The sequence below is a fragment of the Staurois parvus genome, unplaced genomic scaffold (genome assembly GCF_062004578.1).
Source record: "Staurois parvus isolate SC_StPar_1 unplaced genomic scaffold, SC_StPar_1.0 ptg000249l, whole genome shotgun sequence".
Classification (NCBI taxonomy): Eukaryota; Metazoa; Chordata; class Amphibia; order Anura; family Ranidae; genus Staurois; species Staurois parvus.
The window spans coordinates 6244651-6263403 of record NW_028318045.1 but is presented as its reverse complement, the minus strand read 5'-3'; the positions used below and the strand labels follow the sequence as shown (position 1 = coordinate 6263403).

Sequence of the window (18753 nt, the reverse complement as noted above, 5' to 3'; positions counted from 1 at the left end):
AATCTTTAAAGCGGAACTTCCCCTTTTGGGTGGAACTCCGTTTAATGACATTGGCTCTATGTTTGGGCTAATTGTCCTGCTACAGAATAAATTAGGGGGCAATCATACGCCTCCCTGATGCTATGGATAAGTATCTGGTTAGTTCTCCAAGACTATCCACTGACTTGGAACAGGCATACAGTCTGTGAAGAAAAGTTTAGCTAAAATTTATGTCCAGGCAATTTTTTCTTTCATTTTAGAGTGGGGAAGTAGGGGTAGATCTCTCTAACAGAGCCCCAAATAGCAGTAAACTCCCGACAGGGGTTCTAATATACAAAACTATGCGTGGTGGCGCACAGAGATAAGCCTACATGTCAGTGCACGCTAGATATCAGCCTGAGCTCGTTTGTGTGCTGATACATGTGTATGAGCATTAGCTGCATGGCAATGAGCATTAGTATTAGTCCTCTGACAGGTGTGGACCCGAAGACCATCAAAGAACCGGCCTGGGTGAGGACCAAGCTGGATCCTTGGACATGTAAGTGTGTTTTTATTAAAAGTCAGCAGCTACAGTATTTTTGCTGTTGACGTTTATTTTTTTTTTCAGAATGAAGAACCTTTTTAACCACATACCTGCCGCTGTATAGCAGATATACTGCTATACGGCAGCATGGGTGCGCAAAATCACATATATATACACGTGATTTTGCATGTCCGGGTAGGGGGCGCGCTGTTGATTACCTGCTGGCACCCGGTGATTAAAGACAATCACTGACGGGAAGGAAGACTGTTTTGTTTACAAACAGTCGTCTCCCTCCCTGTCAGCTCGGGCACACTGCTCAGGATGGCTGTGCTTACAGTAAAGCACACCCCCACCCCCTAGTAAAACACTCCCTACACACAGCTAACCCTTTAATCGCCCCTTACATCAACTCCTTCCTGCCCAATGTCATTAGAACAGTGTCAGTGCTGTTTTTTAGCACTGATCACGTCAGTGACACCAAGTTAGTTCCCCTCGTGTCAGAATGCCTGTCGCATTCCCACAGTCCCGCTAAAAGTTGCTGATCGCCGCCATTACTAGTAGGAAAAAAAAATCCCAGTATCTATATCTCCATTTGTAAAACGCTATAACTTTCACATAAACCAATTAATTTACATGTATTGTGATTTTTTTTCAGCAAAGACATGTCGCAGAATACATTTTGGCCCAAATTTATGACGAAATTTGATTTTTTAAATTTTTTTACTGGACATGTTTAATAGCAAAAAGTTCAAAATATTGTTTTTTTTCTCAAAATTGGCAGTCTTTTTTTGTTTATAGTGCAAAAAAAACAAAAATGCACAGGCGATCAAATATCACCGAAAGAAATCTCAATTCATGGGGAAAAAAAGGACATAAATTTCATCTGGGTGCGGCTTCGCATGACCGAGCGATTGTCAGTTAAGGTAACCCTGCACCGTAACGCAAAAAATTGCCTGGTCATGAAGGGGGGTAAATCCTCTGGAGGGCAAGTGGTTAACTAAAAGATGCGTGTTTGTGCTCTGCAATGAAGTGACTGCTACAGGATGTCTAACCTCACATGTGGCGTTCCCCACCAAAGATTCTGCTAGTGAAATGCAATATATCACAGAACGTTATGTGAAGTTGCAATAACATGCTGGAAAATGCATCTGAATATTAAGGCTTCTGACTGGTGATGTTTTGAGCAGGCCTCTGGCTGGGCATATGACACAATATGGCGGAGAGTTCAACTCAACAGTAGATGGGTCCTATCCAAGAAGAAGCAGCGTGGGGATTGTACAATTTGGTGCCAACATATGCCCAATCGTAGGTTTCACATACGCTTTGGTGTATATTTACAGTATAAAAGCAGCAATTGTGACTTTCACGGGATATTTCCTGGTGGTGGCTCTGTCATTTAAAGCATATGCACCTAGAAGATTTAACTGCAGTATATGTTTGGTGACGGTCAGAGTCACTGCCTATGCACTAAGTTGATCCTTACACTAATTAAAAATCATATTTTTTCCAGTGGTCTGCCATAAATGATAACTGTCACAGTTGCTTGTGCTCACAGTCAAACTGTCAAGCCATCAAGTGGCTAATGTCATAACTGATCACATGTGCAGAACCCTGGCAACTGCAGATCAAACAGAGAGCTTCTTTGGCTGTAAAGGATAGGAGGATTTAATTTCGCTTTACCGGAATTCACATCATATGGCATGACATGTGATGCCATTTATTGCAGTAGTACATTGAGCCTAGTCTGTGTGATGTTACAACCCCAGGGGGCAGGTCCATGACAGCCTGGGCTCAAAGGAAGCGAGTTGAATGACCCTTGACATTATTGAACCCAGAAACCTGAGGGCATCTAGTGGTAGAAAAGAAGTACTGCAGGGGGGACAGCTTTGGTGACAGCTTGAAGGTCATTTTAGTTTCACTGTTCTATTTTTTTCCCCTGGATTTCAGCTTTTAAAGTATGTACTCCCATCCAGTGCGTGTTATTGGTCAGGCCTCACTAGGTTTTGAAGCTAGGATCAGAATGACATCTGTGAAGCCTGTGCCTTTAAAAATAAATCAGCCCTGATATTCCCATCCTCGCAGCCTCCATTAAGGGACCCAGTCTGCCATTGTTGGACGGTGAGTTGCTATAAACAAGCCTATATTGGATGCTGCACACCTGCAGTAGTTCCTGACAGTTTTACAGTGAAGACTGAAGTCCCCGTCTATTTCCTATAAAACAAGCAGCATAATATTGTGCATTGGCTTGGACACAAGGACAGAAAGGCTGCAGAAATGTGACATCTTGTGAAAGAGATGCTCTGAATGATGGAAGGATCTGCAATGCTGTTCCCCTCTACAATAAGAAGGGAATTATTCCCTCTCTGGCTGTCTTATCAGGCGAATGCAGATAGCCCAGTTCTGTGTCTCCCAGACACACTCTGTGTTACTTCGAACAAAATCTCCTCTTTTCCTATACTGGATTTATTGTATTTTCTGCCTGCGCTGCAGTTTTCTCCTCTCCTAATCCTGCAGCTACTGATTATTTTATACCAGGCTTCCAGCAGAGGAAAGTCTATTTCAGAATCAATTAAATGCAGCATAATTTTATTTTACTTTATTCTGGAAATATCCATAGAAGAAATTCTGAAAAAAAGACATACAGCTTGAGTGAAAGCCCAAGGTCAACACCACCCAAAATGGCTATTTAAATTTTGGGTGGGCATTGATGAGTAGAAGACAGCAAGTGATACAGCTTGTCAACAAGCATACAAAACTGAAATATCCATCAGGGTGGGGTAGGCTTTCAAAAAGAGTAGCTCCAGTGATTTTTTTTTTTTATTATTATAACACCCCCCCCACACACACACACATTTTTCCCCAATCCTGTATTAAAGCTCATTTCTGAGCAAATACAACTCCCACTTCACCACCTCTAAACCATACAGTGCATTTTGTTTTCTTACCTTAAGAAATATATTCTTAACTAAGTTTGCTGTTTGGATCCCTCACTTGTGCCATTTTCAAGTGCAGGGAACCACCAATCCAGTGCTGCAGATATGCCTGCGTCTTTTCATCCCCTCTGCATCCCCTTGGAGTCACCGCTGCAAACTACTCTTCTGTATCTTGAGAGGACTGGTCAGCCAATAGGAAGTGTACAGAAGACTTGAGGACTGGAGTCCATAAAGTGAGTAACAAGGGCATTTAGATTAGGCATTCACTATTATGCATTTCAGCAACAAAAAAAAAATGTGGCTAAACATTACTCACCCTTTCTATGCTCTACCACTGTCTCCTGATTCCAACTGCATGCTGCTGGTCTCTTTCTGGTTATATGATAGCCAACAACATTCAACTCACTTCCCATGAGCCCAGGCTGTCATGGACCTGCTCCTGGGGGTGCGATACTATGCAGTCTGGGTTCATAGTAGTGTTTGCAGTCTCTTTCTATCTCTTGCAGCCTATCTGCACTCTCTGACCATCTCTTTAGCATGCCTGTAAACACTGACAATCTCCTGTTGCATCTCTGCAGGTTCTGACTATCTCCTGTACTAGATCTGAAGTTTCTGATCAACTTTTGTAGATACAATCTTCTTTTGTCTTTGCAGGTTATATTGTCTTTGATCACCTCTTGCTGCAGGTCTGCAGTCTCTGACCATCTCTTGCTGTAGGCCTGCAGTCTCTGACCATCTGTTGTTGCAGGTCAGCAGTCTGTGAACATTGTTTGCTGTAGGTCCCCAGTCTCTGACCATCAGTTGTTGCAGGTCCGCAGTCTCTGGACATATCTTGCTGCAGGTCTGCAGTCTCTGACCATCTGTTGTTGCAGGTCCACAGTCTCTGGAAATCTCTTGCTGCAGGTCTGCCGTCTCTGACCATCTCTTGCAGCAGGTCTGTAGTCTCTGACTATCTCTTGTTGAGGGTTTCTCAAAGAAAAATAATTTAAGATGCCAAAAAAAGAGTTAGAGGTCTATTTATAAATGTTTTCACACCAGTTTCACACAGGATTCACACATTTTCCAAATCAATAAAATTGAAAAATGTATGAATCCTGGGTGAAAGCTGTGTGAATTTTTTTTGTGAAAACATTTATAAATAGACCCCGTAGGCCCCATTCCCACTGTTGATCTGCATTAGTGCATGCACATTAATGTGCATTTTGCCTTGTGTTAACATGTGTTGCATTAGGGCAGCACATTCTTTTGAATGTTCTTTTCAACGCACCAAAAAGGAAGCATGTAGTATTTTTTGCAGTGCAGCACATTACTGTACTTTGTGTACCATCCACTGGCAAGGTGCATTGGGGTCCCAGTAAGAATGAATTACACTGAATCGCACCAAACCCTGTAACAAGTGTTATTTTGTGTTGCATTAAAACAGCACAATAGTGTGAACAGGGTCCCAGTCTTCAAAGTCAAATGTGAAAAATGAGGAACGGTGGCCTATTGATCTATAACATGCAATTTCTGTAATCCACCTAAGGATTTAGACGAATGAAGAAACGCTTATATATTGCAGCCCCACGAGTGGAAATGAACAAAGAAAGAAAAGGAGAGAGTCACACAAAGATAACAGGAATTGAGCACCAACACCTGTGACTTTGAAGATTGACTGTACCACCCAAATGCCTTTGTAAGCTGAACCAGACATCTCTGCATTGTATATTTTCAAGCCACCATCGCTGGCCATGGTGAATAAGCTCCTCGGTACTACAGATAATCTCTGGCCCACAGACAACTGTCTGAAGTCTCACAAGCATTAGGAACAACTGCCATAACTATGAGTGAAAAGGGCCATTCAATCAAAACACTTCAATGGCACTCCAATGCACCTTGCCAATAAATGTGCATTGCCGTTCACTACGATGTACTTCTTTTTTTACTTCTCATTATGCTATGCTAAGTTGGTGCATTGCTCACCTGTTTTTTTTCTTTGTCTGCAGTTTCTGACCATCTCTTTTAGCATGTTCATTGTCTTTGACAAATTCCTGTTGCTTCTGTTCAGGTTCGGATTATCTCCTGTTGCATATCTGCAGTCTTTGACATCTCTTGTAGGGTGCCTGTGGTCTTTCTCAATCCCTTGTTGCATGTCTGCAGACTCTGGCTGTCTCTTGTAGCAAACCCGGGGGGGCACACTTGAGCATAACCAAGTATCAAGAAAGTTGACCACCACTGCTCTAGAACAATGCATAATCAATCTCAACTTTAGAACAGGTAATAAAAGCAAGCTGCAATACAATCCTAACTTCTCAGAAAACAACAGTCACAGGATGAATATTTATGATTTTGAAGCAGATTTCAGTACTCCGTGGCTGCAAGGACTGTTAGTATCATGCTTCTCAAGAAAAAGAAATCAGCATTGAGCCGTCACAAAATGATAACTGCATTCTGTCTTTGAAATACCTAATGAGATTAAAACACAATAAATGGTGGACAGGGAAGTGGTTCATTTAAATTTAATTTTTTGCACAAATGCAAGATTTACTGGCCAGTGGACTTGTAATGATTTGCTGAACTGGTAATGAATATCTTGCAGCTATTATCGCTCTGGTAATTGAGTATAATTTAGCCAGACACCAAAACAAACAGAGCACCAGATCCGTACAATTTATTTCATGCCTGCACCCTACGGGCATAGCGAGAGCAAGGATTTTTATGACATTCATGGAAGTGAAAATCGCTCCCAACATCTCATATTAAAATTCAGTTATCACCTCTAGGTTAAGTGAATGTCAGAACGGGTCATCTTAAATGGGAAGGCCTGGGTTTCCAGATGGCTAAATGCTTCAACCTCCTGGCACATTAACTGTATGCTACTATCTGACCCTGCAATGCATGATCGAACACCTTCCGTTAATGTTTTCGCTTAGTAGAATGAAAGGCCCACACTGAATATCCTAATGTTCTGTTTTTAAAGGAAAATGTGTGAAAGTTATTACATTGCAGGTCTGGAGATCAGACTGAAATCATTAGGATAAAAATATTTTAGATCTAAATGTATTCTGTGTTGAGGAGTCAACTGTAAAAAAACAGCAGTTTTAGCGCCTTTTATTATATCCTGCCTCCATAGAAAAGAGCAATATAGAGGCAGGTGAACTTAACATGACAGATATTATTTATCTTAGCGTCACCCACACTGAATTTAGTATTAAAGTTCAGACACAGACAGACGCTATTGAAACATGTTACTTTAATTAGAGAACAGTTGCCTGTTATTTTCCCATTCTTGGTGACACATTTCTATTAATTTTTGTTTAAAGTGGTTGTAAACCCATACATATACCTAATGAAGTGACTGGTCTCAGGTGATACATAGAATTGAAACAAATCATTCTACATACATTGTACCTGTCTATCTGCAGTCTTCTCTTCTCTACATCTGTTCAGAGCCCAGCTTGTCTGCGAGTTCAGAAAAAAAGAGGGTAGAGAGCTGAAATGACACACTGCAGAGCTCAGTGAGGAGAGCTCTGAGAGCTGATTGGAGGAAAAAGACACAATCCCTTTCACACAGCTCACAGGAACAGAGCTGAGGCTGTCAATTTGCTGGCGGTCCCTCCCCTGTAACTATTTTTCTCTTGGTGTCAGGAAAACTCATCAGAAAACATGATTCATACTGATAACAGAGGAAGGAGGCAGCAGACAGAAATGATACTTCGTGCTCCCAGTTGAGACACACTGTAGAAAAATATGCTTTGTTCATATTTTATGTCTGAGGTTTACAACCACTCTAAGGCCACATGCACACAGGAATTTTTTTTCCCTTCAGGGGAGAAAAAACAGTGTTAAAAAAATACCTAAAGCAGCATTTTGCAATTTCATTTAGGCACGTCACTCACTCTGGCATTCATTCATTCCATTGGCTAGAATATTAATTTAATTTGGCCATTGGAATCAATGAATGTCCAGGTGCTTGACGAGCCTAGCGCTAGAGTGCATTTACGTGAGTTTATATGCGCTTAGGCGAGTCAGACTTATTTTTTTTTGTGGTAAAACGATCCTCTCCTGAACATGTTGTCCCTGGGTTTTTTTTCTGCCTCTAAACACCTGTAAACTCCTATGCGTGAATGGACACTTGGCTAAAATAGAGGGGTGTTTAGAGGCTGAAAAGAAAAATGCAAAACACCTGCAAAAGCATAGTTTTTAGCACCCTTTGTGCATGAGTACTAAGTTCTAATGCACACAAATGTTTGCATTTGCAGAGCTTTCCTGTATCCAGGGAGCTGCAACTGGCCTTTATAGCCTGCCATACAAGTGAAAGAAGTGAAAGGCTGGATGCGGCCGAAACCTTTGCATTCAGGAAATACGATGTATGTGCATATATGGGTAAATGTTACACGACTATGGCCATGTACAGCCATTAACTTGTATAACAGACTGTACGTACCAACTAAAGCTTCCCGGGTGTGGGAAAGAGCCTTGAATTTTACACTAGGCATATAATATGCCTGCAGACGTCCATGTGCATGAAACCTTGAACCCCGGGAATGAGACAAAATCTGCCCTTGCAGTGGAGCCCCCTCACTGCAAGAGTTAAATGCTCATTTAGTCTAAAGGTGCTTGAATAAGGTGTACTACTTACCTTCTTCTTGTGTGGGTGGCCTGCGTCAACACTATGGACTGTGACAACAGTCTGAAGCACCTTAGAGAGGATGCTGGGGGAAACTGGTTGCATGGATTGAGAGAAGCAAGGAATAAGTAATACACCTTATGCATTTACCCCTAGACTAAATAAGCATTTAACCCTTGCAGTGCAGAGAGGGTCACACTGCAAGAGTAGATCTAATTTCATTGCCTGAGTTCAGATTTAAAGTGGCCCTTTCAATAACTTTATAAGTGACATCAAGAATAAATTCCTGAGCTATTACAATAAATGGCAACAATATCATTTTTGAAAAAAGCAACACCTTTTATTGTACAAAAGTATCCCTTGAGCTTTAGTCAAAGACCTTGACACAGCCAAGAACTGCACAGGCACCAGTACTTACATGACGGTATCATTTCTGAGCTGATATCCCAGTCCAGGAAATAGATGGCCACTCTGGGTGCCTGAACAAAATGCCACCATACTTCTGGAGAGAAAAACAAATACATTGTCAAGAAGAGTACTGTAATAACTGTGAAAGGTAATAAATACCTGGAAGTGTTACACTTACACATATATAGGTGAGCATTTTGGGAGATAGATAGATAGATAGATAAAAAAAAAGAAGCAAAAAAATATAGAAACCCCGGATGAATCAAATGATAAAAATGTGTGAAACACCAAAAACCACAAATTGCTGCTGCACTTAATAACCCCATGGGTAAGAATCTAGCCTGCTCAGTTCTAAACTAAAGGGTAAGTTCAAGTTTACCAAAAAACTGCCTGTGCAGATAAGGGGTGACTATAGATAAAAAACTGTGCAACTCTGACTAAAGTTGAATAATGCCCTTGCTATAGGTGTAAGCCATTTTCATACCTGCTGAGGCCTTACTGGAATACTCCCAGGACGTTGTCCACCTCCTCCATCACAGGAGCGAGCTCTCAAACCCTTAGCATAGTGGTACTGCATCAGTGGAGAGAAGGAGCATGTGAGTGGGGTCTGAATCAGAGAAAAAGCTCACTCCTGTGATAGTGGAAGTGAGCAGTAATGACTAGGCCTCACTTAGCAACATCCTAGCAACTTGCTGGGAGTATTCCAGTCAAACTTTGGGAGGTAAGCAAATGGCATATACTTACAGCAAGAGCAATATTCAACTTGAGCTGCACAGTTTGTTTTATCTACAGATGCCCCTTACCTGCATAGGCAGTTTTTTCGTAAAGGTGAACTAAAGCTGGTCATAGATGGATCGAACCCATCTATTGGCAGGCTAATTGTAAGTGAACGCAGCCTTTTGGATTTTTAGTTCCTATCAGTAATCATTGTGTTTTTCTGGCTGGGAAGGCCCCTTGCTAGCAGAACACAATAGCACTGCAGGAGGCATTCAATTACTGTTGATGGGGAATCAGGTAATTTTCTTTCTTCCACCAGTGATTATGGCCTGCCTAAACCTTAATGATAAAAATACAATGATGTTCCGAGTTTACATAAAAAATGAATCCAGTAGTGATACAAAATCTTCAATAAACAGATGTGTACAGAAACACTTTAATTTTTCATTTCTCCCTTCTGTGAACAAATATGCATCTTGCAACAAAAACTTTCCACCCTGTGATAAATGACCTCTTGCTCACTGCAAAAGAACAATTCACAGTGATCCCTTTCACCTCCAAGATCAGGTCCGCACTCACCAGACTAAAATGCCTTAAGAACACAAGCTCAAACTGTCTCAAAAAGAATCCTGCTCTGTCAGCATGGATGTCTTTTGGGGGTCTTTTGGAGATTGCAGTGTCTCCCCTTTTCAATAGAGTGAAAGCAGGCTCAAGTTGTCTCACAGAACTATTCTCTTCCTCTGAGAATGGCTATTCCAGAGTCAAAAAGTGGATGATTCTTCCACAGAAAGAAAATGCTCACAAATTCTATATAAATTCTCACAAATTCTTATGAAGTCATTTATTAAAACAACTATTATAAGTAACAAAGGAAAAAAGTAGGCATCAAGACATACAGTTGTGTTCAAAAGTTTGCATACCCTGGCAGAAATCATGAAATTTTAGCATTGATATTGAAAATATGACTGATCGTGCCAAAAAAATGTCTTTTATTTAAAGTGGTTGTAAAGGCTCAAGGTTTTTTACCTTCATGCATTCTAAAAAAAAAAAAAAACCTTCCCTGTGAAGCAGCCACCCAAATACTCACCTAAGCCCCCTCCTGATCCAAAGATATGCACTGGAGTCTTGGCTATCCCAGGACTCCCTCTTCTCATTGGCTGCTGTCATGCCCGGACTGGCATTTGCCTGGTGGACCGGGGCCGCCGGGCTTAAGATGACCGTGCCGCACAGTGGGAGGTAAGCGGCGTCTGCGGTCTGGACAGGGCTAATACAGACCGCGGCCACCGCTCACCTCCTACTGATGAGGCTATGCCCAAAGCAGGGCCGACAGGAGGAGCAGCAGTTCCTGAAGACAATCAGGAAGCGCCACTGACACAGGGACACCTCCTCGGCTGGCCGCTACACTGAAGGGAGAACGGCACCTTCTCTTCTTCAGCCACAGCTACAGGCACACTGTGACAGGTCTGTAGCAGTGGTGGATGGAGTTGTCTCTGCTGGATGGGCTCTTAGCGGGAGGGGCTGTCTCTTTGCTGGATCGGCTGTCTCTTTGCTGGAAGGGCTGTCTCTTTGCTGCAAGGGCTGTCTCTTTACCCAGTTGGGTCCAGCAAAGAGACATCCCAATCCAGAAGAGACAGCCCAGTCCAAGAAGAGACATTCCCATCCAACAAAGAGACACCCCTGTCCAGAAAACAGACATCCCGTCTTTGCTATATGGGGATGTCTCTTTGCTGGACAGGCAATTACTCCTACACTAGGCAGAAAAAACTAAGCTGCCTATGACAGAGTTAAGGTTTACTACCTGTTAGGACTGCCCATAGGCGGTGCTGTGCTTGTTCTTTTTTCTGCCTGAAGGTGGCGATAGAACCCTACAGTCAGGATGATGAAGGCTGTGTCCATCAATGAACAAAAGAAAAAATAGCATTTCCATCATGTTGTGTGTACTGTGGGATACTAGACATAGTGAATGCAGGGTCCTCTGTGGGAGCCCAGACGTAATGAATGCAGGGTCCTCCGTGGGAGACCAGACATGGTGAATGCAGGGTCCTCCGTGGGAGCCCAGACGTGGTGAATGCAGGGTCCTCCGTGGGAGCCCAGACGTGGTGAATGCAGGGTCCTCCGTGGGAGACCAGACGTGGTGAATGCAGGGTCCTCCGTGGGAGCCCAGACGTGGTGAATGCAGGGTCCTCCGTGGGAGCCCAGACGTGGTGAATGCAGGGTCCTCCGTGGGAGACCAGACGTGGTGAATGCAGGGTCCTCCGTGGGAGCCCAGACGTGGTGAATGCAGGGTCCTCCGTGGGAGCCCAGACGTGGTGAATGCAGGGCCCTCTGTGGGAGCCCAGACATAGTGAACGCAGGATCCTGGGGTTAGTAACAATTTAAAGTTTTACTTCAAGGTTTAAACTGCTTTAAATATTTAACAAATAATCAAACCCATAGCAGAAATGCAAAAACTGCTATGGATGATAGGCGAGATATCAGAGCTGAACTGATACAGCATATTTCCGCATTCAGGACTCACATCTCAAAAATCCCTGAAAAGCCTGAGACAAGAAGGCCGACCTACAGAATTAGGCCGGGACAGGAAGTGGTGTGTGCTGTGCTCTCTTGTCATGGCAACGCGAGAAGCAGCTCGTCCTGTGCGCGGAACTGGAAGATGGGAAGCGACGTTTCCGGGGGAAGGGAAAAGGTGGCGCACCCATAGAGGATACCAGGGGACAACGTGACTGCTAGGACACAGGTGAGGGGAGAGAGTGAATGTGAGAGGAAGACACACCGAGAGAGCACTGTTGAGTGACAGAGAGCGGGAGTGCTGAGAGAGAAAGAGGACAATATGTAACAGTGTTAGAGTGGAGGAGGGAAGAGACCTCTGACAGAGGAAGTGATGGAGGGAGACTCAGAAGGAGGTCTGCTAAATAGCAGTTGAATAGACAGTGTACAGAGACAACAAACTCTTCATCCTTGTACAGGAAGAGCTAACTTTTTTTGAATGATACCAGAGGTGTGTGATATTTTACATACAGTGCTCAGCTGAGATCCACTTTATTGGAGGAGAGAACACAAGGTCATTATGACAGCATTACTAGAAAATGGAAACCGCTACCCAACTCTACAGCAGTCTGTCTAATTCTTCCTTCCGCTGGAGTCTTTCTCCATAACAATCTAGAGCTGTTGCTCTCGAGTCTCTCCCTCTATCACTCCGGAGTCTCATTGTTCTTCCCAAGTCTCTGTCTCTAGTTGTCACTCTGAATTTTATCTCTTTCACTCCAGAGTCTCACTCTCTCTATTATACTTGAACAAAAATGAACTGCATGGCTGAGTTGCCAGAAAAAAAGCCTTTAAAGCAGAAATGCCAAAAAAAGCCTGGTGAGGAGTGTCATGGTTTTGTTAGGCATATTGTAACCAGGTTTTTTTTTTTGTGGCATTGGCGCAGTAGAGGCTTCTTTCTGACAAATCGACCATGCAGCTCATTTTTGTTCAAGTATCGTCACATTGTGCTCCTTGAAACAACCACACCATCCTTATCCAGAGCAGCCTGTACTTCTCCTGAGGTTACCTGTGGGTTTTTCTTTGTATCTCGAACAATTTGCCTGGTAGTTGTGGCTGCAATCGTTCTTGGTCTACCCGAGGTTGGCTTGGTATCAAGAGATCCCCAAACTTTCCACTTCCTAATAAGTGATTGAACAGTGCTGACTGACATATTCAAGGCTTTGGATATTTTTTTTGTATTCTTTCCATCTTTATAAAGTTCCATTACCTTGTTACACAGGTTTTTTGACAATCCTTTTCTGCTCCCCATGGCTCAGTATCTAGCCTGCTCAGCTCATCCACGTGAGAACTAACAAACTCATTGACTATTTTATACACAGATACTAATTGCAATTTGACCCCTTGAGGCCGACCTCACACAAATATGCGGCCTCCCTGCACTGGGCTTTATGCCGAGGGGGCCACAAAGTTGCGTATCTCCCTTTGTGCTGGTAGTGCGCCACATGGCACACTCCCAGCACAGAGACCTGGGTATCACCATGAGCCCCAGGTCCTGTACTAATGATTGGGACTTGGAACCAGGGCCGCTCTTAGAAATCATAGGGCCCCGTATAGCCTACCTTATGGCGCCCCCTTCAACCCTGCTCTTGACCCCACCCCTGGCCCCTCCCCTGACTCTGCCTCAAAACAAAATGGAGACCACCAGTGACCCGTCATTATAGAGAACGGGGCCAGCAAAAGCACCTACCTTCTGAGAGCCACAGGAGGAACTGCTGCTACAATTTTCTCTGGCCCTAAATGCTGGTGTGAATGTAGCCAATGTAGAATGCATTTTACTGTCTTTCTATTGTCATCATCATGATAATCACACAATACAGGTGCTGTGGTTCGAAAGCCCCTGTACTGTGTGATGATGATAAAATTTGGCTGCTGACTGTACAATTCATCATGGGCAACAGCAGGGCATGGCATGGGGGAAAGGTGTGTGCGCACTTTGATCTCACTGTACTTTTTGTAAGAATTCTCTGCAGATGATCCCTCTGTGTGCTGACTCCTGCAGATTGACCGCTGCCACTGCCTGCTGCACTGATGATAATAGCTGCCAGCCTGAGACCGCCACTGTTTTGCTGCTGTTTCCCTAAGACTGAGTTGCCCTCTCCTCAGCACTTACTTGCTGAAGGAGGAAGACAGTAAGGAGGCTGATATTACTCCACCAGCAACAGGGACTGTGAGCAAGCCCTTTAATTTTACCATTGACAAATGCAGCTCCAGCATGTGGTGCAAATCAGCCTGTGCACCACATAAGAAAAAATGTCCCTCTATTCTACACCTACCAGGCACATACTGCAGGAGGCGGTCAGAGACTGCAGACATCCTACAGGAGGCGGTCAGAGACTGCAGACATCCTACAGGAGGCGGTCAGAGACTGCAGACATCCTACAGGAGGCGGTCAGAGACTGCAGACATCCTACAGGAGGCGGTCAGAGACTGGAGACATCCTTCAGGAGGCGGTCAGAGACTGCAGACATCCTTCAGGAGGCGGTCAGAGACTGCAGACATCCTTCAGGAGGCGGTCAGAGACTGCAGACATCCTACAGGAGGCGGTCAGAGACTGCAGACATGGTAGAGGGGAGGCGGTCAGAGACTGCAGACATCCTTCAGGAGGCGGTCAGAGACTGCAGACATCCTTCAGGAGGCGGTCAGAGACTGCAGACATCCTTCAGGAGGCGGTCAGAGACTGCAGACATCCTTCAGGAGGCGGTCAGAGACTGCAGACATCCTACAGGAGGCGGTCAGAGACTGCAGACATGGTAGAGGGGGGGCGGTCAGAGACTGCAGACATGATACAGGGGGGATGGTCAGTGACTGCAGACATTATTGCTATTATTATTATACAGGATTTATATAGCACCAACAGTTTGCTCAGCGCTTTACAATATAAAGGGGGACAATACAGATCAATACAAGAGTGTTAGGAAGGCCCTGCTCCTTGGAGCTTACAATCTAAGAGTACAGGAGACTGTCAGAGACTGCAGATTATATTACAGGACACTGTCAGAGACTGCATTTGTGCAATGATGCCTGAACCCAGTGTAAAAGTGTATAATATTGCAGGGCTTCTCCACTCTGCTTAAGCAAGATCAAGTCATAAATCCTCTTTACAAAGTACAAGTGACAGAAGGCAGCAGCACTTCCAATCTTCCAGTTTTTAAAACAGTCAACTGGTCAAGAGCAGTGCAGGACAGTAAACAGTTAATGAATCTGTGAAGCTGCTAGCCCTAACCAGCAGTAAATCCTCCAAAGCCAACATCAAACAATGTGTCCAAAGATATGTCACTGATCACTTGTCATGCCACTGATCTTATCCATGTGTTCAGGTGCAGGTTAGATTAGACAGTTAAAAAAAAAAAAAAAAAAGTACAGAGTGAGACAAGACAGGGGAGGCGTGTAACCTGCACGCTGCCTGAACACACTGTTAAGATCGGCCAGCATTACAAGTGATCAGTGACACAGTAGTGTCTGATCTTACCTTCTTCTTGTGGCTCCTGGGCTTCAGGTTTTTTGTGTCTCCCCCTCCCGGCGCCCCCATTCAGCCCCGCTCCAGCCACCAGCATCTTCCATATACGGTCAAATGTGGCGGGTTGGAGGGGGGGGGTTAGTGTTTGCTGATTGGCTAAGTATGGGTGGGAGAAGGAGCATCTGTCGCTGCAGCCAGTGCAGTGTATTTGTTTTGTCTCTCCTCCATGCTTCGATAAGCAGTGCAATTGGCTGCTATATTAAGCATGTAGATTCCTGAAGCTGCCAGCTTGCCGGGCCCCTCTGTCAAAGTGACAGGGCCCGGGCCCACTACAGGAGGCCTGGAGGTACCCCCTTATCAGCGGCCTTGCCCGAAACTCCCTATTCTGAGTAACCTGTGATTGGCTATCACAGTGATCAGTCACCGTGAAGCCGCCCCTGCGTTTTCTCTGAATGGAGGAGAGAGATACATTGTATCTCTCTCTCTCCTTTCAGAGAGAAAAAAAGACAACAGTGTGTAAGATAAAAAACAAATAAATACCTAGATCAGGGTTTGATCTAGGTCAGTGCCAGGGTTAGTGTTTGGGTCAAGTAAGGATCAAAGGTCAAGGTCAGTATATTTTGGGCAGGATTATTTTTTTTCAGTTAGTGTCAGTGTGTTTTAGGTAGGACAAAAAAAATTAGCAAAATGCACACCATTGTTTCTGGGCTGGACTACGGGTACAAATAACATACACATATGTGGCATTGCTGCGATTGTCAGGAGCAGAATTTATTTTGGGTTGTTCTTTGGTGGTAGGTTATTGCAGTAACGAGATATACAGCTAAATTTTAAAAAATTATTATTATTTTTTTTATTTTGGCTGGTTTTTCTTTGATAATAATTAAAATCAGGAGATATCCATTACCATTCACCACTAAATGATAGCCCAATTTGTCCTTAAAAAAACAAGGTATAATTCAGCTGGACATGGAAAATAGTTGTGATATGTACGGATTTTTACTGGTCAAGTAACACAGGAGCCAAATTCAGGCAGTGAACGCTGAACTCGATCTGTGAGCTGTGCTTTGCCTTTTGCGAGTGAATTTAGTTTTTCATGTGAGTGTAATTTTAATAAATACTTGGATGATTTTAAAGTACTACACTATGGTGGCCTTTCTATGGTTTTGAGTCTACATCTAGAGCAGTGCAGCGCTATAGCGGTACAGGACTATGAGAGCAGGGGTTGATTCGGAAAGGGAGAGAACCTGAACCTGAGGGGAAATCCTACCCAGGGAGAAAGATTAACAAATGTGCACCTTGACCTATTATAGTTTGTAGGTCAAGGCAATAAGATGAAAGTCCCCCTATTCTACACATGTGATGGTGCACATTGAATTGGTAACAGTACTGGGATTACGGGAGTACATCACCAACAGCAGTGCACATATTCTCTAATGCGCTTATCTCCATTCATGGACCAATAACTTTCATTATTCGGTCTCTGAGTATTTTCCTCATCGGGGTATAAATAGACTTCGGTAGTTCCTCTGGTATAGATCTTTTCCCCTTTAATATTTCACCTGTTGTATTCCCCTTTAAGAGACCACTGGTCTCAGCTTTCTCCTCTGCTGATATGCTCAAACAAATATAGGATGGTCTCTCATAGTGTAGTAAGTTTAAACCAAGCATTTATTAAAAGAATTGCACTTATATAATATATGCAGTAAAAACACCTTTAACCACTTTAGGACTGCCCTATAGCAGTTTTACGGCTACAGGGCAGTCTCCTGGACAAAATGGACACACACGCACATATACGTATATATACACAGTGGGGAAAAAAAGTATTTAGTTAGCCACCAATTGTGCAAGTTCTCCCACTTAAAAAGATAAGAGAGGCCTGTAATTGGCATCATAGGTAGACCTCAACCATGGGAAGTGAAAGATCATGTTCCCAGCTTCACAGGGACTAGTGAGTCCCTGTGAAGCTGGGAACATGATCTTTCACTTCCCATGGTACCAGCGCTTAGTGTACATAAGTCACATAGTTTGGCACACACTTAACCCTTTGATTGCCCTAGATCAGTGATGGCGAACCTTTTTGAGCCCGAGTGCCCAAACTGCAACACAAAACTTAACTTTTTTATTTCAAAGTGCCAACACTGGAATTAATCACTTGCCTAAAGGGCACTTCTACCCCCTTCCTGCCCAGGACAATTTTCAGCTTTCAGTGCTGTTGCACTTAACAATGACAATTGTGCGGTCATGCAACACTGTAACCATATGCAATTTTTATCATTTTTTCACACAAATAGAGCTTTTTTTGGTGGTATTTAATCACCACTGGGTGTTTTATTTTTTGCACTATAAATGAAAAAAGAGCAAAAAATTAAAAACATAAAAGGTTTCCTTTGCTTCTATTCTAAAATTTTGCAAACAGGTAATATTTCTTCTTTGATGTGCGTTGGTGAGGCTGCACTGATAGGCAGCACTGATGGGCATTGATGAGGCGGCACTGGTGAGCATTGATGAGGAGGCACTGATGATGCACTGATATGCAGGAAATGATGGGCACTGATAAGCGGCACTGACTGATAGCACCAACTGGAGGCACTGACAGACGGCACTGACGGGCATCATTGATGGGTGGCACTGATGGGCAGCACTAATGAGGTATCACAGATAGGTGGCACTGATTGGTGGCACTGATAGGCGACACTGATAATGGGTACTGATAGACAGCACTGATAGGTGGCACTGACTGACATCACTGCTGGGCACTGACTGGCACAACCGCTGGGCACTGACTGGTGGCACTGGCAGCACTGCTGGGCGGCACAGGTGGGTGGCACTGGTGGGCACAGGTGGGTGGCACTACTGGGCACAGGTAGGTGGCACTTCTGGGCACAGGTGGGCGGCACAGGTGGGTGCACTGCTGGGTACAGGTGGGTGCACTGCTGGGCACAGGTGGGCGGAACTTTTGTGTGGCACTGCTGGGCACAGATCATCAGGGCACTGATGATCAGTGACCCTGAAGATCGGTGCCATTCCCTGCTCTGACAACTGCCGGTTTTCGGCAGTACTTTCCTCACGATCTGACAGAGTGTCATTGAACACGGCTGATCACGTGGTAAAAGGCCGCTGTGATTGGCCTTTTACCACGTCACGTGATCAGCTGTGTCTGTAGGACACAGCGATCACGGGGACCCCCGGGGGTGCGCAGGAGAGCGCGTTCTTCCTCTTCTTCCTGGTGTGCCCACTGAGATGGCTCTGCGTGCCAGAGGTTCGCCATCACTGCCCTAGATGTTAACCCCTTCCCAACCAGTGTCATTAGTACAGTGATCAGTACATACTTTTAGCACTGATCACTGTATTAGTGTCACTGGTTCCCACAAAGCGTCAGTTAGTGTAAAAATGTCTGCCGCAATATCGCAGTCCCACTATAAGTCTCTGATCACCGCCATTACTAGTATTAAAAAAAACAAATTCCAGTATATGTGCCGCTTTTTGTAGATGCTATAAGTTTTGCACAAACTAATTGATATACGCTTATTGGAATTTTTTTATTACCAAAAATATGTAGCAAAATACAGTTTGG

General features: G+C 44.1%; 1 protein-coding gene and 1 long non-coding RNA gene across 2 annotated transcripts in view; one reads left to right on the top strand and one right to left on the bottom strand.

Moving 5' to 3' along the window:
• Window positions 1–8359: 8359 nt before the first annotated feature.
• Window positions 8360–11518, bottom strand: LOC149459724 (uncharacterized). Its single transcript, XR_016313221.1, has 2 exons — window positions 10968–11518; window positions 8360–8546 (listed from the first exon to the last, which is right to left on the bottom strand). It is a non-coding gene; the product is annotated as an uncharacterized LOC149459724 (long non-coding RNA).
• A 297-nt stretch (window positions 11519–11815) lies between these two features.
• The window catches only part of AGK (acylglycerol kinase), a 131705-nt gene continuing 124767 nt past the window's right edge, over window positions 11816–18753 (top strand). Inside the window, exon 1 of the mRNA XM_089680701.1 lies at window positions 11816–11906. The gene's annotated coding sequence lies outside the window, so the exon portion shown is untranslated. The remainder of the gene's footprint in view (window positions 11907–18753) is intronic.